Here is a 27,464-nt window from a genome sequence, read left to right on the forward strand (position 1 = left end):
TCATTGTTTGAAAACTTTATGTCTGGGCACCAAAATATGAAATTCACAACTGTAATACCCTACTGCCATACCTCTTCAGCATTATGTGAAAAAAAAAATGCCTAATGTGATTTTCATTTGCCTTTTGATCCTTCCTAGCTTCAGACTTTGTTCTTCACAGCTTCGGCTGATACTTTGTTTTCATGGCATTTCTTGCTCTTCATCTTCTCGCTGAGTCAGCTGTTCCTGGGACGGTTGTCCCAAGGACGACCGTTCAACTGATTCCTGCTTTTCCGGTTTCACGTCTGGCTGTCTTGGTGATGACTCTTGTGACTGCTGTCCTGTTGGTGGGTCTCTCTGGTCTTCTTTCTCAGCTGGGGTGTCTAGTAGTACAGGTGTGTGTTTTTCCTCTAGAATGTCATTTGGTTCCTTTTCTTGTTTTCAGTAAACAAAACAAAACAAAATCACCAGTAAACATAGTAGCCATCTAAAAATCATAAAATAACAAGCACTGATACTATATCACTGATTTCAAAATGACAGTGATGATATTAGAAAGTAGTTTTCACGTATGACATTACACTGACAAACTGCTTTTCCGTGTTTTATCGCTTTTACTCTCATTTAGCAATGTGACCCATTCACTGTTTAAAAGTTGACAAGCCACTGGGAAGACTTGCTTTTTCTAAGTCACAGAGAGAGGGAAGGCACGTTCATGAAAATTAAAAAGAAAGCATCGGTGCAGGAGAATCCAGAGCCACTGTTCTCCAGAAGAGGCAGCGACACATGAAGAACCACCCAAGCAGAGCAGGAAGAGTCCTGTGCGCTTATCAACCTCCCAGCAGCCAAACTGTGCTTGCCAACGCCAAGCGAATCCTACAGAAATAAAAGCCCTCTGTCGTCAGAAAGCAGAGGCTGTTCCTAAAACCTGAAAACACCACCGCTGGAAACAGCCCGAGGAAAGACACCTTCAGCTGGAGCTTCGCAGAACCCAGGAGGAGCCAGGTGCCTCACAGCCCGGAACCCTGATACCTTCCTTCCCCCCAAACCTGCTCCCGCTCTTGTTTGCACCAGAGCCCAAGCCAGAAAGCCCAGCTCCAGCGTCAGCCTCATCTCTCCTATCCCTTCCTCGGCCAGGTTTGGTCCATGTGGTCATGAAGTCTGTCTCTCCTGAGCGGCCGTACGGCTGTGGTCCATGCCATCTAATAGACGCTGCAGACAGTAACGCTCTTACCTCTCCCATCCCTGCCTCCTCTGTCAGAGTGATGATTTTAAAACACGGACCTGACCACATCATCTCCCAGCTTTAACATCATCTACAGGACAAAGACCAGGCCCTAGAGCGGCACCAGGGCGTGGTGGCAGTGACCAGTGGACCCAGCTGTGCGCCAGCTGCCACGGATGGTTCCCAGCCAGCTCCCACCTGGGATGGGGGGCGAGGGCCTCGTCTGACCACAGGGCTGTGAACGTGAAGCCCTGTTCCCGGCTGAGCTGGGGAGGGTCTCGTGTAACCTCCTGCCTCGCCTCTCCTCTGGAAGGCGGAAGCATCACGAAGCCCCCAGATCCCTGAGTCAGCGCTGGGAGGGGAGACGCCCACGAGAGCCTCCACCCTGAGGCAAGCTTTGGGCAGCCAAGAAGCCAACATTGGTGGGTCGCGTCCCTGAGCCTCGGGGCTGATACCTTTACCGGCACCTGGCCCCGCCTGCTCTCGGGGACACAGCAGACCTGGGTTAGGGCACCTGTGTCCCCGTGTCTCCCCTCACACGGCCCCCCGACATCCTTCTACTCCAGCTGCACCGCCCGCTCCCACCACCCCGCCACACGCCTGCACATGCGGCCCCCTTGCCCTGACCCCCTTCTCAGCACTGCCCACCCCTCCCAGCAGACCCCCCTGACCCTTCACAGTCCACCTGCATGACCCCCTCCTTTGTAACACCTCCCGCCGCATCCTCTCTTTGGCCCTGGACGTCAGCCACTCTCTCCCCGGGACATTTCCAGGGTCTCCAGCACAAGCCTCTATCTGTGTCTGCGTCCATCTGAGTCCCAACCTGGGAGCAATGAGCTTCCAGAGAGCGGCAGAGCGGCTCCGAGCTCACCTGTACTCTCTCAGCACCTGGTGCCCAGCTCGGGGTGGGCAGCTCCCCACTGTTCTGTCTCCTTTATGAAGGATGGTTTAAGTGACTCATGAGTGCTGGTTCGTCTACCTACTTTCAGAATAATCTTGGACAGACTGCCTTCTCTTCCTGGGTCTCAGTTATTTCTTTCTTGAAAAAAATAGGTGAATGTGGGTCTTCAGAAATGTCAGATCATGGCGATAAGGGGTCAAAGGCCACAGTGAACTGTGGACACTGATCTCTCCGTGTGTGCGGTTCCGAGGACCCCACGGATGTCCAGTCCCTCACGTGACGGGACATGGTGTCTGCACACAACCTAGGCACGCTCTCCTGTGTTCTTTACATCACGTCTCGATTCTCGGAACGCTTAATACGGTGCAGACGCTATGTCACAGCCGTTACGCAGTACAGTTAGAAACTACGTGACGGTCACCGGCACTGGCAAAGTTTTACTCTGGGGAACTTTCTGGAATGTTTTTCCTAATATTTTTGATCCACAGTTGGTTGAATCCATGGATGTAGAAGGCAAACTGGACACATGACACTTACTGTTACCACAAGTTTAAAGAGAAAAAACGAAGGAGGGGATTATTAGAGAACAAAGACCAAAAACCTTCACAAGGTAATTATCGATTATATGAAAATGAAAGGCCGAGGCGGTGAGAGGCAGGAGGAGCTGAAACCGCGCTTGGCAAACCCCCAGGAAGGGGCACCTGCGCACCACTCGCAGCCGGCCTAGCGCCCGCCAGGCTCCCTCCTGCACCTACGGGCGGGCTGACGTCTGCTGGGTCCAGTCCCCACCTGGCAGCTGCCTGAGGGCAGGGGTTGTGTCCTAGGCACCTTTTTTCCCCAAGTGCTCAGCTCAGCCTGGCACATGGAAGGTACTTGGAAAATGCTTGATAAATGAAAAAAAGGGAATAAATAATAAATGGACCAGCAGTGCCCAGTCCCACACATAAAGCATTTCTAAAGACAGATAAACTTTAAATTAAATTAAATTGGCAAAATTAAAAATGGTAGTGAGATGTGAACAACAGACCACCACGCTCTTTAACATGAAGCTGCATGAGACATTCATGTCCAGCAATGTATGTGCTGCATTGGTCTGTGATAAAACACATTTCAAAGCCCCTGAGTTCACGTCACCGCTTAGATGCAATCATCGCTGAGGAGTCTCTGACCTTGCACACTTGTTCTATATCGGTTCCCTTCAGAATTGAATCCATAATCCAATAGGCCCCTAAATGTGGCTAAAACGTGTCACTTCAGGGCCCCCAAGAATTTCCGTATTTGTCTGGAGTCTCCTGTCTGAAAACTGCACCTTCTTACCCCAAGTATAAGCTTTTTTTTCCTCTTCTTTCCTTTTTTCTTATAAAATGCTATAAATACAGTGAAATCTTAAAATAACTGCATAGTTCAACAATGCAAAGTCTGCCTGGACTGAATCGCTGGCTGACGGACAGACAGTGTGACTACGTTGCTGAGTGAAAATCCTCCTTTGTCAATCCGCCTAAATATGGTGCCATACAAAAGAGGGCTTGCAGAGGTCAGAGCACAGTCCCGGGAGGGTCAGCTTTTGTTCCAAGCCAGGCGCTGCCCCCAAATGGAAGTTCCGGGCTGGCCCAGTGGGGGCGCTGTGCACACATTTTCGGGGGTCACTGCCAAGGACCCATCTCACACGCGCCCCATAAAACATCAGGATAACCATTCTCTTACCAGGAAACGGAACCACTTTCTTATTCTTGCTGAGGTTCTTGAGAGATGCTGAAAAAAGAAAGAAAGGAAAACCCAGATATTAATACACCTACTTAGAGGTTTCCATCCTATGAGATGGTGGTGTGAGACCTAGGCTAAAAGCACGAGGGGCATGCCAGCACGCAGAGGTCAGCAGAGGCGAGCAGAGGCGTTCAGGGCCTTTACAGTGAAAGCGGGACCCTGCATCATGACACAGGAGGTCAGACCAATGTCATGCCACCCGTGGGCTCTGAGACTATGCGGCAACAGAATTTTGATCTTCTTGTTTCTCTTCCTCTAAGAAAAAGATCAGATTTAGTTTAGGTTGCTTTTATTTAGCTCCTCCCTCCTGCAGTGGGGGGTACGTGCTGGTATTTCCTTCTCTCCACACAAGGGATCCCAGGGGGCCAGGGACTCTCCAGCCAGACCAGCAAACCATAAAGTGCACATGTTGGATGTACCCACCAACAATCAGAAAACGTCGCTCCGTTTCCACGGCAGCTGCTCATCAAAAACCTCAACAGTAAAGGGGAGGAAAATTACAATATTCAGTGTCCAGTGAAAAATGCTAAAACTAGAAATGCGAGATTTACACCAACACTTGCAAGTTACAAAGTGCTGGTACACACAAGCACAACGCAAATAAATGCAATAAAACTTCTGCCGATCCACCCGCTGAGCCTCTCATCTGACAATTCTGCTTTGATTTCAGGCATTTTAAAGTTCATGAGCATCTCTGCCAACATGGCATGGAAACGGTCATGCTACTACAGTTATGTGCTCCTTAACACATCGGCATGCCAAGTTTCCGCTGACATAATTAACACGGAAATATTTTTGCTAATAAGCACTCCAGTTAAATTGAACTCAGGGGCCAAAAAGAACTAGACGGAGGCTGCTCTGCAGACCTGACATGTTGGCAAGTTGAGAGGAAAAAGACATATGAGAGCAGCTGGGGGAGCTGCCGGTCATAAAGGAAGAAATCGGAGAAGCTGTTAGGAGAGATGATTGGAGAGATTAAACCACCAGCAACAGCAGTTGAGAGAATCTGAACGTTGGAGCAGAGAGGAAAAGGAATAAGAACTGAGATTTTCAAGAGAAGGCTGATTTCGTTGACAGTTGTGGGAGGTCAGAGGCCACCACGAACCACAACAGCTGGAGGAAATCAGAAAAACCATTGCCTCTGTCCACGAAGAAGCCCCCTGATGCCCGTGTTACAGTCGTGTGATTTGAATGTTCTGTTACGTCCTGTGTTCATTACTTGCTTCAAAACCTTGTCTCATCTTCACTCATTTTTGAGACTGCCGGAGTCTACTGCAGCTGCTCGTTATGAATTAAGATGTCAGGCTCAAATTTGTGAAAATGAATCCGATGTTTTGGTTTAAGCGGTAATTACTTTGTGAAAGTTAGAAACCCTAAGTTAGATGGCATTTAATTTTTGCATTTGGTAACAATTGTGTAGGCATCTGATTTCTCTGTGAGCGAGGCACATTTTTAAATAAATCAGCAAAGACGTTTACTAAGTCTTTCTGTTTTGTTGTTGTTTTAGTCGTTAAGTTGTGTATGACTCTTTCGCAACCCCATGGACTGTAGCCCATGAGGGTCCTCTGTCCATGGGATTTTCCAGACAAGAACATGGGAGTGGGGATCTTCCCAACCCAGGGATCAAAGCCGCGTCCACCATTGAGCCACCCGGGAAGCACCAAGCCCTTTTACAAATCAAATCAGAAAGTAGCTTGAGTTCACAGACTCTGACAGTGACAGAAGACCCAACCAGAGACCGAGAACCACAGATCAACATGGTGCGCTCTCCTGCAATTGGTGAGGGTCTTTATTCCTAAAACAATTCTGTTTTCTACATTCACACGTGCTGGTCATCACAGAAAACTTGGAAAACAGAGAATAGGCCCCCGCAAAATGAAGGTAAATTTAAGTCATAGACCCACCACTTGTTGCTTTAAGTTGTAACCTAGATGACATCTGGAGATACAAAATAAGCACTTATCTCTGATTTTACGGCCTCAAGATAAACTCCGCGATGTAGACTGCTGGCTGAGAGGCGCGCATACTGCAAAGCGCCCTGCAGGAGAGACGACCCAAGTCACACCCTCCCAAGGACTCGGTCTCCAGCAGCCCTCTTCTTGAGTGAGGGCTGCTCACTCTGCCACACACCTAGAAGCAGGCGTGTTCCCAGGCCTTTATCCCTCCTCGCCCCTAAAACAACCTCAGCCTCTTTGCCGTTCACATCTTGAGACTCTACTGCCCACTTCCCCTCCCTGGAGTAGCTACACCCTGCCTCCGGGACCAGCTTAGCCCGTGGTCCAGGGCTGTTAGCAGACTCTGGATGCAGGGGCAGTGCTTACTGTCCTCTGTCCCATGTAGCAAGCCGAAGCATCACTTTACATCGAAGTAAAGGATCACAGAATATCACTAAGCAGGTCTGTCAAGTAACCAGGGGATCTTCCCAACCCAGGGACCGAACCAAGGTCTTTGATGAACAGAAGGAAGCACCAGCTGGTTAGTGACTTTGGACTGCGCACTGGTGAGAATGGGCAGGGAGACGTGATGGTGGATGCACGGCGTTCACAGCACAAGGTTGGGGCCCGGACCACCGAGCCAACAGGAAGTGGTTGGTTTGTTTTCAGCTGTCCTCGTTCTTGGGTAAAACAAGGTGTGTATTCAGTGGAGTAATCGTCTGTGCGGCTAACCTCCTTACCTACAGAGCAGGGGTGTGTTCACAAGCCTACGCGGGAAGACAGAGCAACGGAATTTAGAACTCAGGCTTCCCTGTGGCTCAGCTGGTAAAAAAATCCGCCTGCAATGCAGGATTCAATCCCTGGGTTCAACCCCTGGGTTGGGAAGATCCCCTGAAGAAGGGAAAGACTACCCACTCCAGTATTCTGGCCTGGAGAATTCCATGGACTAAGTCCATGGGGTCGCAAAGAGTCGGACACAACTGAGTGACTTTTGCTTCACTCACTGGACCCCCACAGCTGCTGACTAATAGCCAGAGTCTTCAAAGAAAAGGTGGCTCCACCCACAAGGAAAGCCAAGTCAGCGCTTTAACCTCACTGTGTGCGGTGAGTAACTGATGACAGCTCCTGAGAGCAGAGGCTTATCCACCGGCCACCCGGTAGCAAGAGGAGGCGGCGGAAGGGGTCACCCTGGAGTGGGAGGACGTGAGGGCTGAGAGCCCTGAAACCCAGAGAGTCCCCTTCTGCTCAAGGTGGCTCCAATGAGGACCGCACACGGCAGGGACGTCCCCGAGCTTTACCCAGGGACAAGACATGAGAAGTAAAGAATAAACCTGGATGATTCATTTTGTTTGAGCGGACTGTCCCCACTAAATAAAGCAGTGTCGAAAGAGCACTCAGGAAATCACAGCACAGCAACGTGGGGTTTACGCTAGAGCCGTGTTAATCACACAGCCAGGCGGGGTGTCCCTGGTGGTCCAGGGGTTGAGACTTCGCCTTCCACTGCAAGCGGTGTGGGTTCGATCCCCGGTCAGGGGGCTAAGATCCCACGTGCCCGGTGGCCAAAACGTCAAAACATAAAACGGAAGCAAGCCTGGTGTCGCAAAGAGTCGGACATGACGGAGCGACTGGACAACAACACGCTGTAACAAATTCAATAAGGCCTTTTTAAAAAAGGCCTGGCAGTGGGGTCTATGGGGGTCTATGTCCCCACCTCCACCCAGAGGATCCTGTCTCCTGGGTCTCCTGGACCCAAACTCTCACCAACTGTTAGCAGCTCTTTGAATGATAATCAATAACAGGTCATCACAGAACCAAGCTAATCGATCTTTTTTTTTTAAATGTCGAAAATTCATCTTTAACCATTTCCAAATTTCCAGATTGACTAAAACCACAGCCTCCACGCCCCACCCCCCCCCACCCCCGCAAAAAAAAGGCCTCTAATGAAGCCTTTAAGCAGAGTGAGCATCTGGCCTGGCCCAGCTACAGCTCGTGGTTCTCCAGCTCACAGCATCCGAGGGAACCAAACAGCCAGGAGACCACTTGTGCAAAAAGGGATTCAGAAGCCAGGCCGCCTGGGGCCTGGGCAGCATGGTGCTGCTCCTGGGACTCTGCCCCAGGAACTGCGAGCTTCGAAGCAGAGAAACGCAGGTTGAAATCATGGAGGGGAAAAAATTGATTTTTTTCTGATTGATTTTGATTCCTTCTCCACTTCCCAGTTCTCAAAAACAAACAAAAATAACTGCAGTGGAGCACAGCCAAAAGTTATTCTTAGTGAGAAGAAGTATTACTGCTTTGAATTAAACTTCAGGGACTTAAAACTGCCTTAGTCTCCTAGAAAAATGAAACTTGCAAACTCTCCCAAAAGGTGAGGCCCGCGCGCTTTGGAAACAGCGTGGCAGCCGGCAAGCTTCCGAGGCTTCTGAAGCGCGGATAACAGGAGCCGACAGCAAGGATGGGCGCCAACAGCCACGAGCACTCAGGAGGGAAGGCAGCGCTGTCCAAGGGAGGCGCGAAACAGGCTCACTCCCTTCCCCTACACAAAGCTTAGTGTGGGGCCACAGCGATCTCCTGCAGCTCTGTGCATGGGTGAAACACCTCCCAGAGGCCTCTGAGGCTGTCCTTGAACCTCAGAGCTCCCAGGTAGAGCCCAGAGGCACTTGCAAACAAACTGCGGGGTGCGGGGGAAGGGTGGTCCTGACATCACTCACAGCCCCCTCATCGGGGGCTCAGGACTGGCATTATGGACAAGCCTACCCTAAGCCCCACTTCCGCGGCCACAGTCACGACCCAGCTCACCACCCCCCAGACCCAGCTCACTGCCCTCACCGCACCCAGCTCAGCACCTCCCCGGCAAGAGTGGGGAGGGGGAAGCGGGTGGAGCTGCTTGAACCCCCGCTGTTCCCACTATCACCTCTGCCACCAAGGACAAGACAGGCAATCACTCTGATGCCTCCTCTGTAAAATGACAATCGTCACCTGGCAAGGTGGTTAAAACGAAAATAATAATCAGTAGGAGATGTCTGTGTAGGAATTGTGGGATCCATGCATGTTTTAAAATTATTGTTACAGCAGATGGTTCAATACACATTTTATAAACTTAAGGCTCCATAAAAGCCGACAGCATTTAATGGGGTTTTTTTCCAAGTACACAGGTCCTTGACCGCATGGAAAGGCCACAGAGAGACTGGAAGGGATGATGGGGTGGACTCTGTCCATGGAGATGCCTCTCTGGGGTGAACTGTCACCTCGTGAGCATCCTTCTGTGGAAAATCGAACAGCAAGGAGGAGAAGCAGGGGCGTAGACACACCCTAAACTGCAGGCGTGTGTGAGTCACTTGGCTGTGGCTGACTCTTTGCAACCCTAAGAACTGCAGCCCTCCAGGCTCCCTGTCCATGGGATTCTCTAGGCAAGATTACTGAAGTGGGTTGCCATTCCCTTCTCCAGAGGATCTTCCTGACCTGGGGATCGAACCCTGGTCTCTTGCATTGCAGGCAGATTCTTTACCATTTGAGCTAAGGGACGTCCCTTAAACTGCAAGGACGCGCTTATTTGTGATGCTCAGCAGGTTTCTTTCTGGCCACTAGGCGGTGACCTGGGGCCCACGTGGCTGTCAGCTCTCCTGTAGAGTAAATGCTACCTCCACCTTTTAAGACCTAGGGTCCACTTTATAAAAACCTCTCTTCTTGAAAACAGAATATCTTCTCTGATCACTTTACTGGCATTTATGAATGAGGGCTTTTCTCTTAAGTTACCAAGAAGAGTAGAAAATGGAAAGGCAGACATTCCCCCACATTCAGTGGAAATCGTGGTTGAAAGATTTTGATTGTGGAGATACTGACAATTACAATGGAATTTTAAAATTGAAACCCAAAACATCACAACACAGGGTCAGATTGAGGAGCCCTGTCTCCCTGGATCTGTCGCTCCTCAGGATATAGGTGAGAAATAGCATGGAAGGTCGCACAACAAACTCTGTCTTGGAGCCTGAAACCACCGCCCCTCCCCTGACCCAGCCTAGCTAGGGACCCTCCGACTCCTGGCGGCTCTGCCTCTTGGGGCCTGACAAGACTCCATGCTCACCTTTTCCACGGGAAATCTTCCAACTGTTCCTTCAGCTCTCTTTTCCCTTCAAGGGCTCCCCCGGGGTTGGTTTAATCTGCATTTAGTGTTAATCGTTCAGTCGAGTCTGACTCTTTGCAACCCTCGTGGACTGTGGCCCACCAGGCTCCTCTGTCCATGGGATTCTCCAGGCAAGAATACTGGAGTGGGTTGCCATTTCCTCCTCTGGTGAATCCTGCTGACTCAGGGGTCAAGCCCAGGTCTCCTGCCTGGCAGGCAGATCCTTTACCATCACAGGCACCAGGTTTTACCACGTATAAACGCTAAAGGAAGTCGGCTGTTGAGATGTGACGGGTGATCCTCTGCCCACCAGACGGGAGTGCGGGCTGACCCGCCTCCGTACGAGCTACCGGGGACCTCTTCAACCCCTCCCGTGGCAAACACGCCTCCTCCACCTTCCCACGGGGAACCACCACAGGTCCCCACACACGGAGCCCACGGGGAAGGGCGGGGGAGCAACAGTCCTGGATAATCCTGGCTACCGGCTCCTTTCACGGGACACGATTGTCTCACAGGATTCAATCACCACACCTCAAGGACAGGAGCCTGCAGGTGTTTTGTAGGGGGAATGACGTGCTCCGGAAGCACGTACAGTCCTAAAGGAAAGTTAGTCCTTCCTGAAGGAAGTCAGTCCTGAGTGTTCACGGGAAGGACTGATGCTGAGGCTGAAACGCCAATACTTTGTTTGGCCACCTCATGCGAAGAACTGACTCATTGGAAAAGACCCTGATGCTGGGAAAGATTGAGGGCAGGAGGAGAAGGGGATGACAGAGGATGAGATGGTTGGATGGCATCACCGACTCGATGGACACGAGTTTGAACAAGCTCCGGGAGTTGGTGATGGACAGGGAGGCCTGGCGTGCTGCAGTCCATGGGGTCGCAAAGAGTCAAACGTGACTGAGCGACTGAACTGAACTCAAAGAGCTGCTGCTGGCGATCTGAGCCGCGTTCAAGCCCCGGGTGAACTGTAGGGCTCCACCCCCACCCCCAGACGTGAGGCTGCAGACCTCAGAAGACACACCCTGAGGACTCCCCGGGTGTCCGGTGGTTAAGACTTCGTGGTTAAGATTTCGCCTGCCGTTGCTGGGGGTGTGGGTTGGATCCCTGGTCAGGGAACTAAAATCCTGCATGCCTTGAGGCCAGAAAACCAAAACCCTAAAACAGAAGCAATATTGTAACAAATTCAATAATGACTTAAAACAAAAAAAAACAAAAAAAAGGAAGACACACCCTGGAGTGAGTTCTGGCTACAGTGTTACAAGTTCAGGAACCTAGGAAGTTCACCAGGGCAACCCTAGGAAGCATGCTCCCTGTCCATGCCTCAGTCTCCTCCTCCATAAAATACCCAGCTTACATGATAAAAGACAAGTGGTTACGAACACATCCATCCTCACAGTCTGCAACACACTGCATCATTTAATACTGTGATACATCATTTCCTGCTCCTCATGGTTGATACGTTATACTAGAAGGCGTGGACAGGAAAATCTATTGTAAACTGCTTTTAAAACTACAAATATAAACCTTTATGATCATTAATGAATAGGTATGGAAGAAATTATAAAAGGAATTTCTAATTTGGTGGTGGTATTATTATGCGGCTTTATGGGGGCAGGACATAAGACCTTTGCTCTGTTGAGTGTTTCATGCATATTTTAACTATGTTTCAGGAGACAAATCTGACTAGCTGTTTCTAACAGGGTCTTACAGCATCCCCGGGCATGGCTGAATTATTACAGAATATACACATTTCTATTTCTTCAGCATCTACATGACATACCTTTTTTCTTTGTGTTGTGTCTTAAGGGAAACTTTTTCTTAAAAGACATTCGTGAATTGTCTTCCTGAAATAGAAACCGTCAGTGTTAGCAGCTGAAACTTTGTTCTCTGAACATAAGCAAGAGCCCTTGGGACTGGAATATTCAGCTACAACTGGATGCTGAGAACTGACGTTTGCAACAAAGGTCAGCCCGCCAGAGGTTGTGACACACGCAAAACAGTGACTGCCAAACCACACAGCCTGTGCTGGAAGGCCGCCCACCTCTCCACGGCCCAGCATGGGCCGGCCTTGCTCCGGCCCATGACCAGATCAAGGAAGCCCACAGGTCACCCTGGACCAGATAAGTTCCCGTAGTCCAGCTTCAGGGTCCAGCCCTTCTCTGTTGGACTCCATACTGGAGACCAGTACCTATGGACCCAGTTCACACTAATTCCCAAGTGTAACTGCTTTCCATGACCATCCTGTCCTTTCAAACATCCCCCACATCAGAATGGCCCGGCTTCACCTTGGAATGTAAAGAGCTGCAAAGAGAATCGCTCCCGTCCTAACAAGAAAAAGTCAGATCATCCACAGAATTACAACCATGAACTCATGGGAGACGTGGGATCACAGGGCAACAACCAGGCTGGAATCTCAGGACAGACAGACTCCTCCAGGAGAGAAAGGACAGAGCGCCGGCTTCCCTGGAGCAGAGCCCAGGAGGAAGAGAGCAGGACAGAGGGCAAGCGGATTTCAGCCAGGAGTCTCAGAGAGTGCCGCCGAGCGTGAGGGCATACAACCAGGGCTCCTTAGATAAACGGGATGCCAAGGCAGACAGCACAAGATGAGCAAGGAGACACCTGCAGCAATAGAAACAAAGAGTTCTTAACAAAACTCATCAAAGGGACATGTCAAAGGAACACAGGAACCAAGCTGAAGGAACACCAATGGTCAAAACAGGAGCAACTGCCAACAGACCCATGAAGATGCTCAGCGTCACTAGTCACCGGGGAAATGAACACCAAAATCACAGTGAAATACCACCTCACAGCTGTCAGCATGGCTAACGCCAAAAAGACAATAAATAACACGTTTTGGTAAGGCTCTGGAGAAAAGAGACCCTCACACACTGTTGGTGGGACCGCAGTATAGTAACTCCTGCCAGATGTAACCCATGTAAACACAGGTCTTTGCAGACCCCAATTATTGAAGCATATCAAGGGGTCCTGAGAATAAGTTTGAGAACCACCAGCCTAAAGTACCAAATCAAATCAAAATCTGGTACAGGACCACTTAATTCACTCAGCATATTACAAACAATAGATGCTTGTGCGTTAAGTCGAATAGTGGAGCCCCGAGTGCATTACCAGTTTACACATCACAACTCCAAGACTGAAAATAAACTCAGTCGCAGTTTTCAAGCTCACCATTTGTAAGGAGAATTTCCGAACTAGAATTAGGAAAAAGAAGTCACCAGCTTCACCGATCAAGACAGCTTTTTGTTACTTTTTAAATCTGATTCTTTATTTTTAATTACACATTCTCATATATAGCAAGCAAGAAGAGAAACCTTGCACTAAAAATACAGTTCTAAGTACTTCCCTGGTTGTCTGGTGGTTAAGAATCCGCCTTCCAATTCAGGGATGGGGGTTCACTGCCTGGTCAAGGAACTAAGACCCCACACGCAGTAGTCCGCACGCTACAGCCACTAGCTCTCGCGCCCCAGAGCCCAGGTGCCGCAGCTGAGAACCCGGCCCCACGGCCAAGATGCCGCGTGACAGAGTGGAGACCCCTTGCGCCGCACGTAAGGCCCGCTGCGTGCACGTGCAAAGTCGATGCAGTTGTGTCCGAGTCTGCACTGCAGAACTGTAGCCCACCAGGCTCCTCTGTCCATGGGACGCTCCAGCCAGGAGCACTGAAGTGGGCTGTGGTTTCCTTCTCCAGGGGTTCCCGAGCCAGGGGTTGAGCCTACGTCTCTTACATCTTCTGCTTGGCAGGCAGGTTCTTTCTCACTAGTGCCGCCTGGGAAGCCCCACAGACCTGACACGGATGAATAAATAAGTGCATTTAAGAACAAAACAAGCCTAACCCTCTTCCCACCCACTAGCTCCCCCTCCCCAAGCCCGCAGTCCCCGGGCCAGACTCGGCGGAGCGGCGACTCATGAATCGGGTGACAAGTCCGCATCTTAGAGCATCTTCCTGCGCCTGAACACCGCAGGGTCTCCTAAACCTGAACAGACGCTGAGCGCGTGGCGCTTCCTCACTGGCGACTGGAAATTGCTGTAAGATGTTTCCACTGTGATAGGGAAATCACCAAACAGTATGGTATTGAAAGAAGCAAAGAGATGTTTCTATTTCCTCCTCAGTAGAAGGAAAGACTGGAGAATGATCATTGTGGAGTGGGGAGCCTCTCAACAAGCATTTGAAGGTTCCAACAGTTCAGTTCAGTCACTCAGTCGTGTCCGACTCTTTGCGACCCCATGGACTGCAGCACGTCAGGCCTCCCTGTCCATCACCAACTCCGGGGTTTACTCAAACTCATGTCCATTGAGCCAGTGATGCCATCCAACCATCTCATCCTCTGTCGTCCCCTTCTCCTCCTGCCCTCAATCTTTCCCAGCATCAGGGTCTTTAGACCCAGTATATTCCGCGGACAGACGACTAGAACGGGGAGTCAGTGGCTGGTCTAACGCGGGTTTATTTACCAGGTACGAGTGTGTAGGCTTTGTGATGCGTGTTTGGATGGTGCTGATAGAGAACACTGAATGTCACATGGGTTTCCAACACTGAGGATGGGGGAAAAGGATGCTTGGGAGGGCATTTCACTGCATCCAGATTAACACAGAGATTGCTGACATGCACACGTGTTCTGTGCCTGTAGGTCTCACCAATTTGTGAGGTGCGGTATTGAGTGTAAGGTGGAAACCCATTTTCTGATGATTTACAACTTCCAAATAGCCTGTCTTTTCCTACTCATTCTATTCACAAGCAGAAATGTGACCTTTACTTATAGAACTGATTTTTGCCCTGCCACGGACTCCTCTCCTTCAAATATCAATACAGACAAACCCTGAAAATGAATAAATAAGAAACATGCCTTGACTTGAACCACTATTACACGGTCTCGTGGATAGTAACTCTGTGTGAGCTCAACAGTAAACCTCAGCTTTGAATCCCAAGGACCCGGCTATTTCTTATCTTAGCTCTCTCTCAGGGAAAAGCTGCCAGGACCACAGAAAATACGTGGGATCAAGACAAAGCACCCCAAACAATCTCATTTGTTAGTTCAACGTTCCTGCGGACCTTCCAGCCCCTCTCCTCTTCATGTTTCTGATTTTCTTCCCACTAAAACTACTCATGGAAAAGATAGTTTTTCTTCCAAAATATGGCTATTAATTTCTGGCAGCTAAGTTCTGAATTCACCTTCAAGCATCTTTCCAGAAAGTACAGGCAGCGAATAAAGCTTTTCCAGAAATGAAAATTTTAAATGTTACTTTTTGCTTCCAAAAATTATATGTATGGCCCTGTCTACTTTACACAGGTCTAAACCCTAGGTTTTTTGGTCCCTTACAGAAACATTGTAGATGGACCACATACTAATAATTCTCATAATTAAAAGTAAGTCAGGGCCCTAACCATCATTTCTAACAGTGGCATAAACTCAACAAAAGTGTTTGGAGGGAGCCCACCGTGTGAAAAGACAGATCAGTTCATCTGTGTCTGTTTTGTTATCAAACATCAATTCAATACCTCCGCTTCAATAACGCAGAGCATTTCACAGAATATATGCCTGCAGCTGGGATGAAGATAAAGCATTTGTATTCAACAGTGAACATTTCTCTTTCTGCTTGAATCCAGAGGAATCTCCTATGTATAGAGGAATCCAAGCTGTATTTTTCTGAAGCTGCAATTCTCTAAATCTTTTAGTTCACCAAAGCCCAATTAGCGTTGGTGACTTACACTTAGCCTTTGAAACTCCACTGCCGCTCAGTGCTCACCTTGCCTCTTAGGGGAGGAATGAAACACTCAGCTGTAGTGACAAAGTGGTATAAAATAATACAAGGGAAAATGGTAAAGACACTGGCAGGCAACGAATTTCAAAAATCAATTCATTTGGTCACAAAAATCCTGAGTCAGAGACAACGGGAGATCAAACACTCCCCAGCTTTATTGGCATTTCTGGCAAAGGGAATTAAATGAAATCCCGCTGCCGATTGCCTGATAAAGCAGATGACAAGGGTAAGTTACTGTTTTGGATTCGGTGTGCATTTTATTTCAGCAAGCTGCTTCAAAGGTGTTTTCATCAGTAGCTGCAGGCAACGGGAAATGCCTCACGTTCTAGGCCCAGCACTTAAGTGTATTCAATCACTTATATGTGATTTATGCCAATAGAGAGAAACTGCTACTTGATTTTTTAAAGGTGTTTCTGTCTTATCTCTCATTTTACAGTTACAAACATATCAAGTCACTTTTCTGATCTGATCTCATCAGTCCACGCAGCCCACATGAGGCAGAGCTACACACGACATTTCTTTCAAAACCCCTCATCCTGGGTTTTGATCCACAACATTATTTACTGTGGAGTCATAATAACAAGAAAACCAAAATGCAAAACCGAACATGACTCTTTGAAAAAAAAAAAAGCACTCAACATTCATCAATGATAGACAATTTCTGTTCTCTACTGCACCAAAATTATCCACAGTGTTCTATTTTTATTCCAATTTTCTTGTTATTATGACTCTACCCAGAGTCATAGTGGTTTGAAGTTTTCCATTTTTCAACCACAGGAAGACACTGAAGACTAAAAGCTATGAGAGGGCCCGATCTTTCTCAGCTCAGATTCTAGTTCTAGGAGGCCCAGGCTTGTTTTAAGAATGTTTTGAACAACACATGCTCCTTGGCAGAGAAGAAGACTGAGCAGAAGTCACGGCCCGACGGAAGGAACTGCCGCCTCGAAGGAAAAATAGAAGCCAGCATGCAAGAGAGAGCTGCTGAAAACCTTGCAAGCACACACGCGATACCTTGGGGGTAATCAGGGAAAAAATGACAGGAGTGAAATAGTATGCATAATTGCCAAAAGAAAGGGGCGTTAAGGAATGACCAGAAAGGGTGACTGATGAGTTTCTTGGAAGAGGTACCTCATGAATTGATTAGAGACACGGCTTTAGGGAAAGAGTAGAAGATCAGGCCAGAAGGGGAAACTTAGAAGTTACATTTCTTCAGGGGAAGGATGGGGGTCCGCCCTCCTCAGAAAGGAAGAGAGGATGCAGGGAGGGAAGCCAGCACCAGCGTCCTCCACGAGGCCGACACTGCACGCTCACAAAAGGCACGGCCAGGCCACCCGAAGATGCCCCTTTTTCTCACCTGGGCTGCTTCTAGTTCAGCACTGCCAACAGAACACTATTAACAGAACATTTTTGGACAAGAAGATCAAACTCTAAAGTCCATTGCACGTGCAGAATTCAAGCCTTGCCCTTGACGAGCTTACATTAATTCCAGCCTAGGGCAGTAACCTACAGGCAAAATGACCCTCTGTGCTGCCTTGTCAGATCAGACCCCAGACGGCAGATTCTCAGTTTAGGCTTGTGTTCTAAATGTTCCAATTCATAAACATGAAGATTTTAACAGAACAAGCAACGCCCCACGGAATAAATTTAAGTAGATGTGAGCTCTATTTACGTGTTGCTGGGGACTGTTTCACTTTGCTTTTCCAATGGGCTAAATTGCAAATGTGTTCAAGTCAGACAAAATCTGCTCTTTTCCCATCACGTTGACAGCACTTAATGCTCCAGAGGTTCTGAGCTCTGGTCCAGCCTTGCCTTTAACACATCTGAAGGGGCTTCAACTTGATCTCATCATACACAGTGAAACTGAAAGTCGCTCAGTCGTGTCCGACTCTCTGCGACTCTGTGGACTATACAGTGCGTGGAATTCTCCAGGCCGGAGTACTGGAGTGGGTAGCCATTCCCTTTTCCAGGAGATCTTCCCAACCCAGGGATCAAAGGGGGGTCTCCTGCATTGCAGACGGATTCTCTACCAGCTGAGCTACCAGGGAAGCCCACATACATAATGTTGTCATAAAACATACAAAATGCACCTCTACATCTCCTATGTTTTATGTGATAAAACATCTCATAAATCAATGAATATATGTGTTAAAAATCTTATCTAGGAAGTGTTTTGTGATGGATAGCACACTTATTATCAAGTACACTTAATTTTTGAAGGCTTTGGGAGACTTTTCACAATTATCACTTATCTTCTTTCATGCTTTGCACCTAGAACCTGTCACTGTGGCAGCCAGTCTGGATGCCTGTCGGTCAAGAATTGTCATGTGTTCTGATCACGTCCTACGGAGCAGAAACAAGCCAGACCACCGACCTGCACGCCAGGGCGTCCGAGTGCCCTCTGCCGGGGTTTGGTTTCAGTTATTATCAGCCGATACAGGACGGATCAGAGTGATTTCACATCTACTTAAAGTTTTAAACTTCAGTTTCCATTTTTAATGTATTACTGGATAAACTATACTATCCATTTAGAGTTGACCCTTGGAGCGGGGCTCGGGGGGCCAGTCCCGATGCAGATAAAAATCCGAGCGTAACTAGTAGTTGGTCCTCTGCATAGGGGGTCCCTCCCCGTCCGAGGGTCCACACCCGCAGCTGCAAACCAGCACGGGGCTCCTGCAGTGGGGGGATATTTACTACTGAACAGACCCGCATGAAAATAGGCCCCTGCAGTTCAAGGGTCGACTGTACTTCCCTAAGACTAATATTTCTTTATAATGACATATAGATCCAGGGAGAAATCAATAGAACATTTATTCCACTAAAAGAAAAGTAAAACTGCTGGTGTGAAATTAACTGATCAAAACAAGTGACACCCAAGACAATACCCAAGAAGTGAAACCAATGTTGTTCTGGAAGGACTCCATACAAGCACCTGATTGGTCTGTCATTTTGTGGGGGCGGTGAATTCTTTTTATGTGAATGGCAGCTTTGCTCAAAATGTTTGCATTTATTCCAAATAAATAAAATCACCATTCTGAAGTATATTGGAAAATAAAGTAAATTCTGATAATATCCTCAATACTCACTCATAGTACTTGTTAAAATAATACTTTTCTATTATCAGCAGAGTCATGGTTCCTTTAATATACTACATAAAAAAATAAATGGAAAATAGTCTTAAGAATATACACAAAAGTGAAAACAGATTCTAAACAGGAATTCAATGATTTCACTTTTTTCTTATTAGTATCTGCTAATAATTCTACAAGAACACTCAACTCTTTATAGTTTTGTAAAGTATTATTAATTTTAAAACATGAGATAGCATAGAAGATTCAATTTAAAAATATAATTAATGCTAACTATGAGTAAGGATGGAGAATGCAATGGCACCCCACTCCAGTACTCTTGCCTGGAAAATCCCATTGACAGAGGAGCCTGGTAGGCTGCAGTCCATGGGGTCGCTAAGAGTTGGACATGACTGAGCGACTTCACTTTCACTTTCATGCATTGGAAAATGAAATGGTAACCCACTCGTGTTCTTGCCTGGAGAATCCCAGGGATGGGGGATCCTAATGGGCTGCCGTCTATGGGGTTGCACAGAGTCGGACACGACTGAAGCGACTTAGCAGCAGCAGCATGAGTAAGGCATTGTATATGCCTGATGCTGACAAAAATGAAAATATAAAGTCAAATTCCCACTTCCAAGGACTTGAAACCTCTGCTAGAAACCACAATGAGACTGGAGAATAACAGTAATGACTGCTATAATTAACTCTCAACCCACTGTGTCAGGTTTTTTAAGAATAATTCTAATCTCCATACTGACTTCACAGGTTAGAAATTCCCAACTTTACAAAGAAGCTGGGGCTCAGGGAAGTGAAATTGTGTTTAGGAGACAGTTTATACATGTTCAAGGTCTGCATTCTTCATCCACTGTGTTTGGTTAAACATTCTGATTAAAAGAGCAAGTAACACCTACACCAAACGAATGGTGAATTTCCCAGAGAATCACCGGACACTGAAAGCCAAGTGGATGTGACTTCAGTTTTTGGGGACATCAGGGCGAACACACACTGTGATCTTTTCCGCACAGGCTGGTCACTGAGGGGTCTTCCCTAAGGACATTCCAAAGGACAGAATGCTGGATAAAACCGATCACACTGCTTTTAACGAGAGAGCTAAGAGAGGGAAAACCCAGTGCCCACTTTCCAACTGGAAAACATGTGCTTTCATTATTTAGCTTCAACATAAATCGCATAAACCTCATTTTAAACATAAATATACTTTTCAAGAACTTTCAAATCCACTCTCACAATTGATTCTTTCGAGGAAAGTAAACCTGTAAATGTACGATAATCGTTGATTGAACGAATGGGGTTCAGAGAGGAAAAATTACTTAACAAAGGGCACTTGCAAATTAACAGAAACACCAAAACTGGAGTCTGGTGCCCTCTGACTCGGCTGCTTGTACAAACACGTTCACACAAGGAACTGCAGCTCACGTGCGCCCTCTCCCCGAAGCTGTCAGGACGCTCCCACAATTGGCGATTTCTACTCATATACATAAAAAGCGTAGCATCAAGCATATTTCATCCACATATTCACTAATCCCAGAGGTTAAGTTGGTGATAAACTTCTGAACAACAGACTTGCAGCAGAGGAAACAGACTCTGAAACGTCAAGGGGTCTTCCCAAGGTCACACAGGGTGAGTGATGGATGAGCTGATGTGTGTCAAAGTTCAGGTGGCTTCCAGGTGCTGGTTTTGATTAGGTACCTTCCCAAATATTAGTATTTATGGCCCAAAGTACTATTTATGGCTCAGGTATTTTTTTTAAGGAGTGATGAGGAGACTAAGCGAACTTAGGAATAAGTAAATAAATTCTTATGTACTCAGATGAAAATCATTATGATCATGTAATCATTTAACAAATAACGAGGAGAACTTGACTCTACCTAGGACACAGCTACTGGAGAGGAACGCCATGGAGCCGGACGCGCCATCGCCCGCCACGTGGGGCCAGCTGCTCGGCGAGAGCCCTGCCTTCCCAGGGGCCGTGAGCCTCGTGGTTTGGGAGCCCTTCCTCCCCTGATGTCCCCAGCCTGTGGACACGTCCATCCTGAGCCTGACAGTGTGGAGCATTCCTGGCTCCCTGGACAACCCAGGGGGGTGTCTCCGGGTGCCTGAAGGCAGATAACTCGGGGTAGGGGGAGGCATCTCCTGATACATGACCCTAAAGGAGTCTTCCCTCCTCTGTTTTCATTTGCTTTTACAGCGGATCCATCCACCTGCTTGAAATGTCTTCACATTTCCTTTCCTCTGAGTTGGTTTTCTGCCTCTAGGGAACAGAGCTATGGTGGATGATGGAGACGCAGATGTTATATTCTAACAAGCACCTGACAAGGTTTGGGAATCTTTGATTATCTTGTTAGGTATGTCTTCAGAACAGGAAACACAAAACTACAGAATCTGTTGATACAAACCTTCCTTTCATTATCTTCATAAAGCTTTTCATCTTCTTTTTCCTATTGTTAAGAAAATAAATATAGCAATCAACCATCTGCAAGAAGGATATTGTCAAATACATCCTTAATCTCCCAAACTCCTCTCACCTTCCTGGTTGGGTCAGATTCTTTCCTGTTATAAGTATCACTCAGGGGGTGGGTCTAAGCCTTGACCACCCTGGCTACCACTGCTGGGATCCTCTTTCCCTTCTGTTTGGTCAGCACTACCCCTTCCCCATTCTAAACTCTTTATTTTTGTGTGCCCCTTGCTACATATTTTTATACAAAATACAGAACATTATATGCCCAGTTGCACCTTGATTTTTTTCACCTAATATAATATTCTGGAGCCCCCAACCTCAGTACACACGTGTCTGTCTTATTGTTTTTACAGCTGCAGTGTTTTCCATTGTATGGATGAAGCATAAATTAATCAACCAACCCCAAAGGATGAATATCTCATTTGTTTCTATTTCTGAGTATATTATATCTGTGGGATTTATTTCTGAGTATATCTGTGGGATATTTCTAGCTATGGGAATGATGATTTAAAAATGTGCAGAGTTAATTTTTATGGGAAGAGCAAAATTCCCTTCCCAAAATGCTGCACCATCTACCTTTGACCCTGTTAAGAAGCATTTCAACCTCCCTGCATCATCCCAGCCCTGGAAACTGTCAACCTGATTTTTAAAATAAACTCACCGTTTCTTGTTTGTATTTCTTTAAATAGGAATAATGTGGATATATTTTCTTACATCTTTCATTGATTTGTATTCTTCTCTGTGAATTTCCTGTCTCATTTACCTTTCTTTTATGGGATTATATTAATGACCTAATGAACTCTTTGTAAATTAAGAAAATTTGCCTTGCAAATAGTTTCTTCCATATTTTGGCTGACTTTTGACTTTATGATATTTTCCGAAGAGGATTTAATTTTCATGTAGAGAAAGGTCAAGGCTTCGGTGACTTCTTAAGACATAGTCTCTGGAGACTCACTGCATATCCAGCTTCATTTTTAGTTCTCTCTGTTGAGAATCACTTCTTGGCCCCAGCTTTGCCACAGGCCTGCCTCTAGGCCAACTAGACGATAGGCATCTCCTGTGCTCAAGGTTCTCGATCAGATTCAAGACCAGTTACTCCTGCCTGCCGGGTGATGTGAGAGTTGTTAAGAATATAGTAAAATAAAGTCTTCACAAAACGTACTGTCAGAGGACACAACAGAAGCGCCCAAACAACTCTTCTTCTTAGAGTGTAAGAAATGGTGTAAGAAATTTCTTATGGTGTAAGAAATACAAGCAAAACACCACTGGGGGTCATGGAGGAAGAGCCACCACCTCTCGCTGAAGGACCCAAAAAGCTTAATGAGGATGTTGGTTTTAGTAAGGAGCCCTGGAGGGCAGGAGAAACTTGAAATGGCAGTGATGAGGTTGTTGTTCAGTTCATTGTGTTGTTCAGATACAACTTGTCCAGCTCTTTGTGATCCATGGACCGCAGCACGCCAGGCCTCCCTGTCCTTCACCAACTCCCGGAGCTTGCTCAAATGCATGCCCATCAAGTAGGTGATGCCATCCAACCATCTCATCCTCTGTCGTCCCCTTCTCCTCCTGCCTTCAGTCTTTCCCAGCATCAGGGTCTTTTCCAATGAGTTGGCTCTTCGAATCAACTGGCCAAAGGGCGGTAGAAAGTGCCAGAATAACCTCCATGGAGAGCACCCAAAACATTAACGTCAACCTGTCTCCCTTCCCACTCTATGGATACACAAAATTACCCAGGACATGTTTAAACAGATAACCTTTTTGAAGGCAGGAAAAACTTTAAAAAAATCAATTAAAAGGTTGATAACCCACATCTCAGAGTTAGATATAAAGGCTTAGAGTCCCAAAGGCTGGACAACTCCCATGCGAACCTGCCTGCAGACCACTCTGAACTCTTCCCAGGGTGCAGAATTCCTGCCAGGCCAGAGAGCCCTAAACATATGGTCTGTGACTTCATCTTCACATTCCTTTGGAAAGGGACTGAATCTTTCTAAACTTTTAGACAACGTTTTACAAACTTAGCGGGCAGCACTCGTAAGTGCTGCTTGCTCGTGAAATGCCTTACAGTGGATGGAGCCAAGCAAATCAGCCACGAGGATGGGAGAGATCGCAGCCCACCTCGATTCTGACAGTTCTCAAGCACCCAATTTAATTAAAAACATGTGTCAGGAACACAGCTTGAGATAGTTAAAGGGGGGGAAGTACACACATCATCTTCATAAATTCACAGAAGAGTTTTCCAAATTAGCTAATTAGCATTGATAAGATCCCAACTTTTTACGAAGGAAAATATTTTTAAAGTGTCAGGTGTGGGCAGAGTTGTCCTGACTGTAACTAACATGTTTAAAGCATCCTAAGGATGTAGCTGTGCTACACTGCAAACGTACTTCACATCCCTGAACTTAATGGTATGATGAATTAAGTACAGGAAAATAAACAGTCAAAACGGCAAGTCTCATGCTATATATTAATATGCTTTATCCTTAACATTTTCAACAAAATGAAATAGAAACCCTTGTGATCCAACATCAGAAACATAATACATATTTCTAAATATTGGTCATCAGTTCAGTTCAGTCACTCAGTCGTGTCCGACTCTTTGTGACCCCATGGACTGCAGCACTCCAGGCTTCCTGTCCGTCACTAACTCTGGGAGCCAATTCAAACTCATGCCCATCACATAGGTGATGCCATCCAACTATCTCATCCTCTGTCATCCCCTTCTCCTCATGCCCTCAATCTTTCCCAGCATCAGGGTCTTTTCCAGTGAGTCAGTTCCTTGCATCAGGTGGCCAAGGTATTGGAGCTTCAGTTTCAACATCAGTCCTTCCAATGAATATTCAAGACTGATCTCCTTTAGGATGGACTGGTTGGATCTCCTTGCAGTCCAAGGGACTCTCAAGAGTCTTCTCCAACACCACAGTTCAAAAGCATCAATTCTTCAGCACTCACCTTTCTTTTTAGTCCAACTCTCACATCCATACATGACTACTGGAAAAACCATAGCTTTGACTAGACGGACCTTTGTTGGTAAAGTAATGTCTCTGCTTTTTAATATGCTGTCTAGGTTGGTCATAGCTTTTCTTGTGTTTTGTTCATAACAATATGCTATCCTACAGCTTAGCACGGTCATTACCATTTTATCCCAGGATCACACAGTTCGGTTTAAGCAACTGAGTCACAGGCAAGGTGAAACAATCCCATCGAATTTATGAAGCACCTACTGTGTATAAGACACTGTCCTAGGCACCATAAAGGATGCATATCAGCCCCTCAGGATCTCACAATCAGTTTGGGGAGGGTGATCAAGCCAGAAACCACATGTCTAAGAAACCTATATATCCAAAACGTCAAATAAACATTACAAGGTCGATTTTTCAAATTAACAGACAAATGCAATGCCAAGAAAAACCCCAGCCCACTGAGAGCAGATAGGTCACACAGCCTCTCGTCCAGGGAGTGCGGAGTGTTACTTCTTCTCATTAGCGTTATTAGCTGCTGCAATGCTTATACAATGCTTGCTCTCTCTGTGATCCCATAAGAACATGGGCTAGATTTCAGGGGTGACAACCTTCAACCTCAGAGGCCTTCCACACCAGTGGGGTTTTTGATTATCTCGTGCTGGAGCCGAGACGAGTCATGAGCACCCAACAGGACTGAAACATCCGCAGCCTCGCACACGAGTAAGCCAGCACCCAGCGCACACAGCGCCCGTCCTGGAAGCCCGGTGTGGGGAGTGGCCCCTCCGAGGGGCGGGACGCAGCCAGCCCGCTCCCTGGGGAGGAGGAGAGACCGACTGTAGAGCGATCGAAACAGGGTTCAGAGCCCAGCACCCTGCTTCCCGGCTGCCGGCACGGTAGACTCGCTTACGTCTCTCCGTCTCACTGGGTTTGAGTCTATAAAGCGGGGCTGATGCCACCTGGAAGAGCGACCTGTGGCTGAGCTGGGGTGAGAGTCCCAGCACCGCGCCCGCCCCCCGGGCAGAGCTCCCTGGAGATGCATCGGCCCCATCCAGCCCTTCTGCCCGACTTAAGTCATCCTGTTTGGGCTCCTTATCACCTTCCTGCCCCAAAGCTCAGGTCCTTAGCCCAGATATGAACAAACGAGGTGCTTGTGTTTGCCATTACCCCAGTGATACTGCTGGCACTGAGAAAGTCACTTTGATACGTGCTAAGCAATTGTCTCCTGCCTGAAGTCAGCTGCTAAAGCACAAGCTTCCCCCAGAGGCCCGAGGAGATGTATCTGCAGAACAAGTCAGTAAGGCAGAGATGGATTCCGACAGTGTGCAGACCTCCAGATGACGGTACAAACTCAGTGCAGATGAAACACGGATGCCGTGTTCCCAGTAAACCACAACATTCTGTTATGCCACAACTGGATCCTAACAGCGCCCTTTCCTCCAGGGCCCCAGCGCAAGCAGAGGACCCTTGGCCCCTGGTCACCCAGGGCCCTGGGACCGACACCTTCCCACACCAGACTCAGCCTTACACTCGTCACACGCCATGAGCATCCTCGTAAATACCCGCCACCTGCATCTGAAAGGCTTCCCTAAGGATCTGGACACAGCGTGTCTTTCCCTGAATGCTGCCTCCTGGTCAGAAATAGTTAAGACTGTAAGGAAGGAAAAAGGATCATTTGAAAGATTATTCCCTCTAGCCGTCTGTTTCAGATCATAAACTTGCTTCAAAAACCTGAACCAGCTTCCTGAGGACCCACGTCCTTTCCCACAAACGCCCCTTTCCACGACGCGCAAGAACCAGAGGTCGACTCTGGCTCCAGCACCCCGCAGTCCGCCACCTTGGGGTCACTGCTCCCCCTTCCCATGCGTGCAGCCTGGACACTGCGGGGCAAGTTTCAGAGCAGGAGACGGTCGCCTGCAGGGCCATCACACTGCGGACTGGCTCGTATTCTGTCATCAGAACACACTCGGACTCGATACCCAACGTGTGTTACACAACCTCCTGCCTGGGACCAAGAATTTAAGAAGAAGCCACCTTGAAAAAAATCTAGGGACAGAATTTTTTAAACAAATTCCCAAAATCTGTTTCTCAGCTCCACAGACTGTACATTTAAAGAGAATTTTGTCTTGAATGTTCTCACCGCACACACACGTCTCTGTTGATCAGCTGGATTATGGTGATCATTTCACAATCGATAACAATTTGATGTGCACCTTAAAAACAGACAGTCTTAAGTTTTCAAATATCTCTCGATTAAAAAAGTAAAAATAGAAGGGCATCCTTTTTGTTTTCCCAGGACACACATTTCATACAGATCAGTCACGTGATCTCACCACTTACTACAGGACGACACAGGCTGCGTGCACCGATGGCAGATCTGAAGCATCTGGACGGGAAAGAGAGGAAACCCCGACCACGCAGAGTGCTCTGAGGTAGCTCACGCTGCCACCACAGAGCCTGTGCCACACGCAGCCTCAGCCAAGACTTGGCGTTACACCACACTGACGCCCCGCAAAACCGACGCCCGGGGTACTCAGAACAACGGAGCCCCCACTCCTGCTGCCACGGCACCCCTCCCCTTCCTCCCTTCTAAAGATGCATCTTGAGAGTTGTTGGGGGAAAAGCTCTTCAGTCTGTGACCGGAAATACAGCAAAGGGCAATTAGGATTCGTGTGGAACCATGAACTCTACACCTGCAATTTCTGACACACGAGAGATCTGAGGTGAGTACAGCCCGCCCAGAAGACACATACTCTGGTCCAACCACTCTACCCTGGGGTGACTTGGCTCTCCAACCCTTGTCCCATCCAATGGGCGCTCCACCCAGCATATTACAAGGATGAGGAGGTGCCCTAGACTCAGGCTGGGCAGTACAAAACCAATGGAGAATTAACTCACCCTGTTGCCTTCAAAATCAGTGTGTCTGTTTGTCTCTTCAGCGTCTTTGACGATCTCGGCTGGTCTCTGGGGAGAAAAGACACCACACGCTGGATTTAGTCACAGTCAACCTGCATCACGGTCCTTCCAAGACGCAAAGAGTGGGTGAAGCCCTGTGATCTCCTGACGCTTGTATGGGCAGAGACGAAAGCCACCCTTTTCCCCACAGAGGTTTCTTCACACCCAGGATGGCATCTGCTCTGCATTTGGTTGCGCCAACGAATGCCAACCTCTGTAATAAAACTGCTGGGAAAAATGTTAAGAGACACTGCAAATGCCCGTTGGGTAAAAAGGAGAGACTGGTCACTGCAGACCCTCTGCAGTTCCCAGCGGA

At 47.6% G+C, this 27,464-nt stretch overlaps 1 long non-coding RNA gene across 1 annotated transcript; it reads right to left on the reverse strand.

The window, feature by feature from the left end:
• Positions 1–27,296, reverse strand: LOC147367913 (uncharacterized). The gene is made up of 3 exons (XR_015168792.1): positions 27,092–27,296; positions 3,810–3,857; positions 1–413 (listed from the first exon to the last, which is right to left on the reverse strand). It is a non-coding gene; the product is annotated as an uncharacterized LOC147367913 (long non-coding RNA).
• Between the last annotated feature and the right edge of the window lie 168 nt (positions 27,297–27,464).

The sequence above is a fragment of the Bos grunniens genome, chromosome 8 (genome assembly GCF_055505025.1).
Source record: "Bos grunniens cultivar Pamir isolate PY7600 chromosome 8, Bosgru_T2T1.0, whole genome shotgun sequence".
Taxonomy (NCBI): domain Eukaryota; kingdom Metazoa; phylum Chordata; class Mammalia; order Artiodactyla; family Bovidae; genus Bos; species Bos grunniens.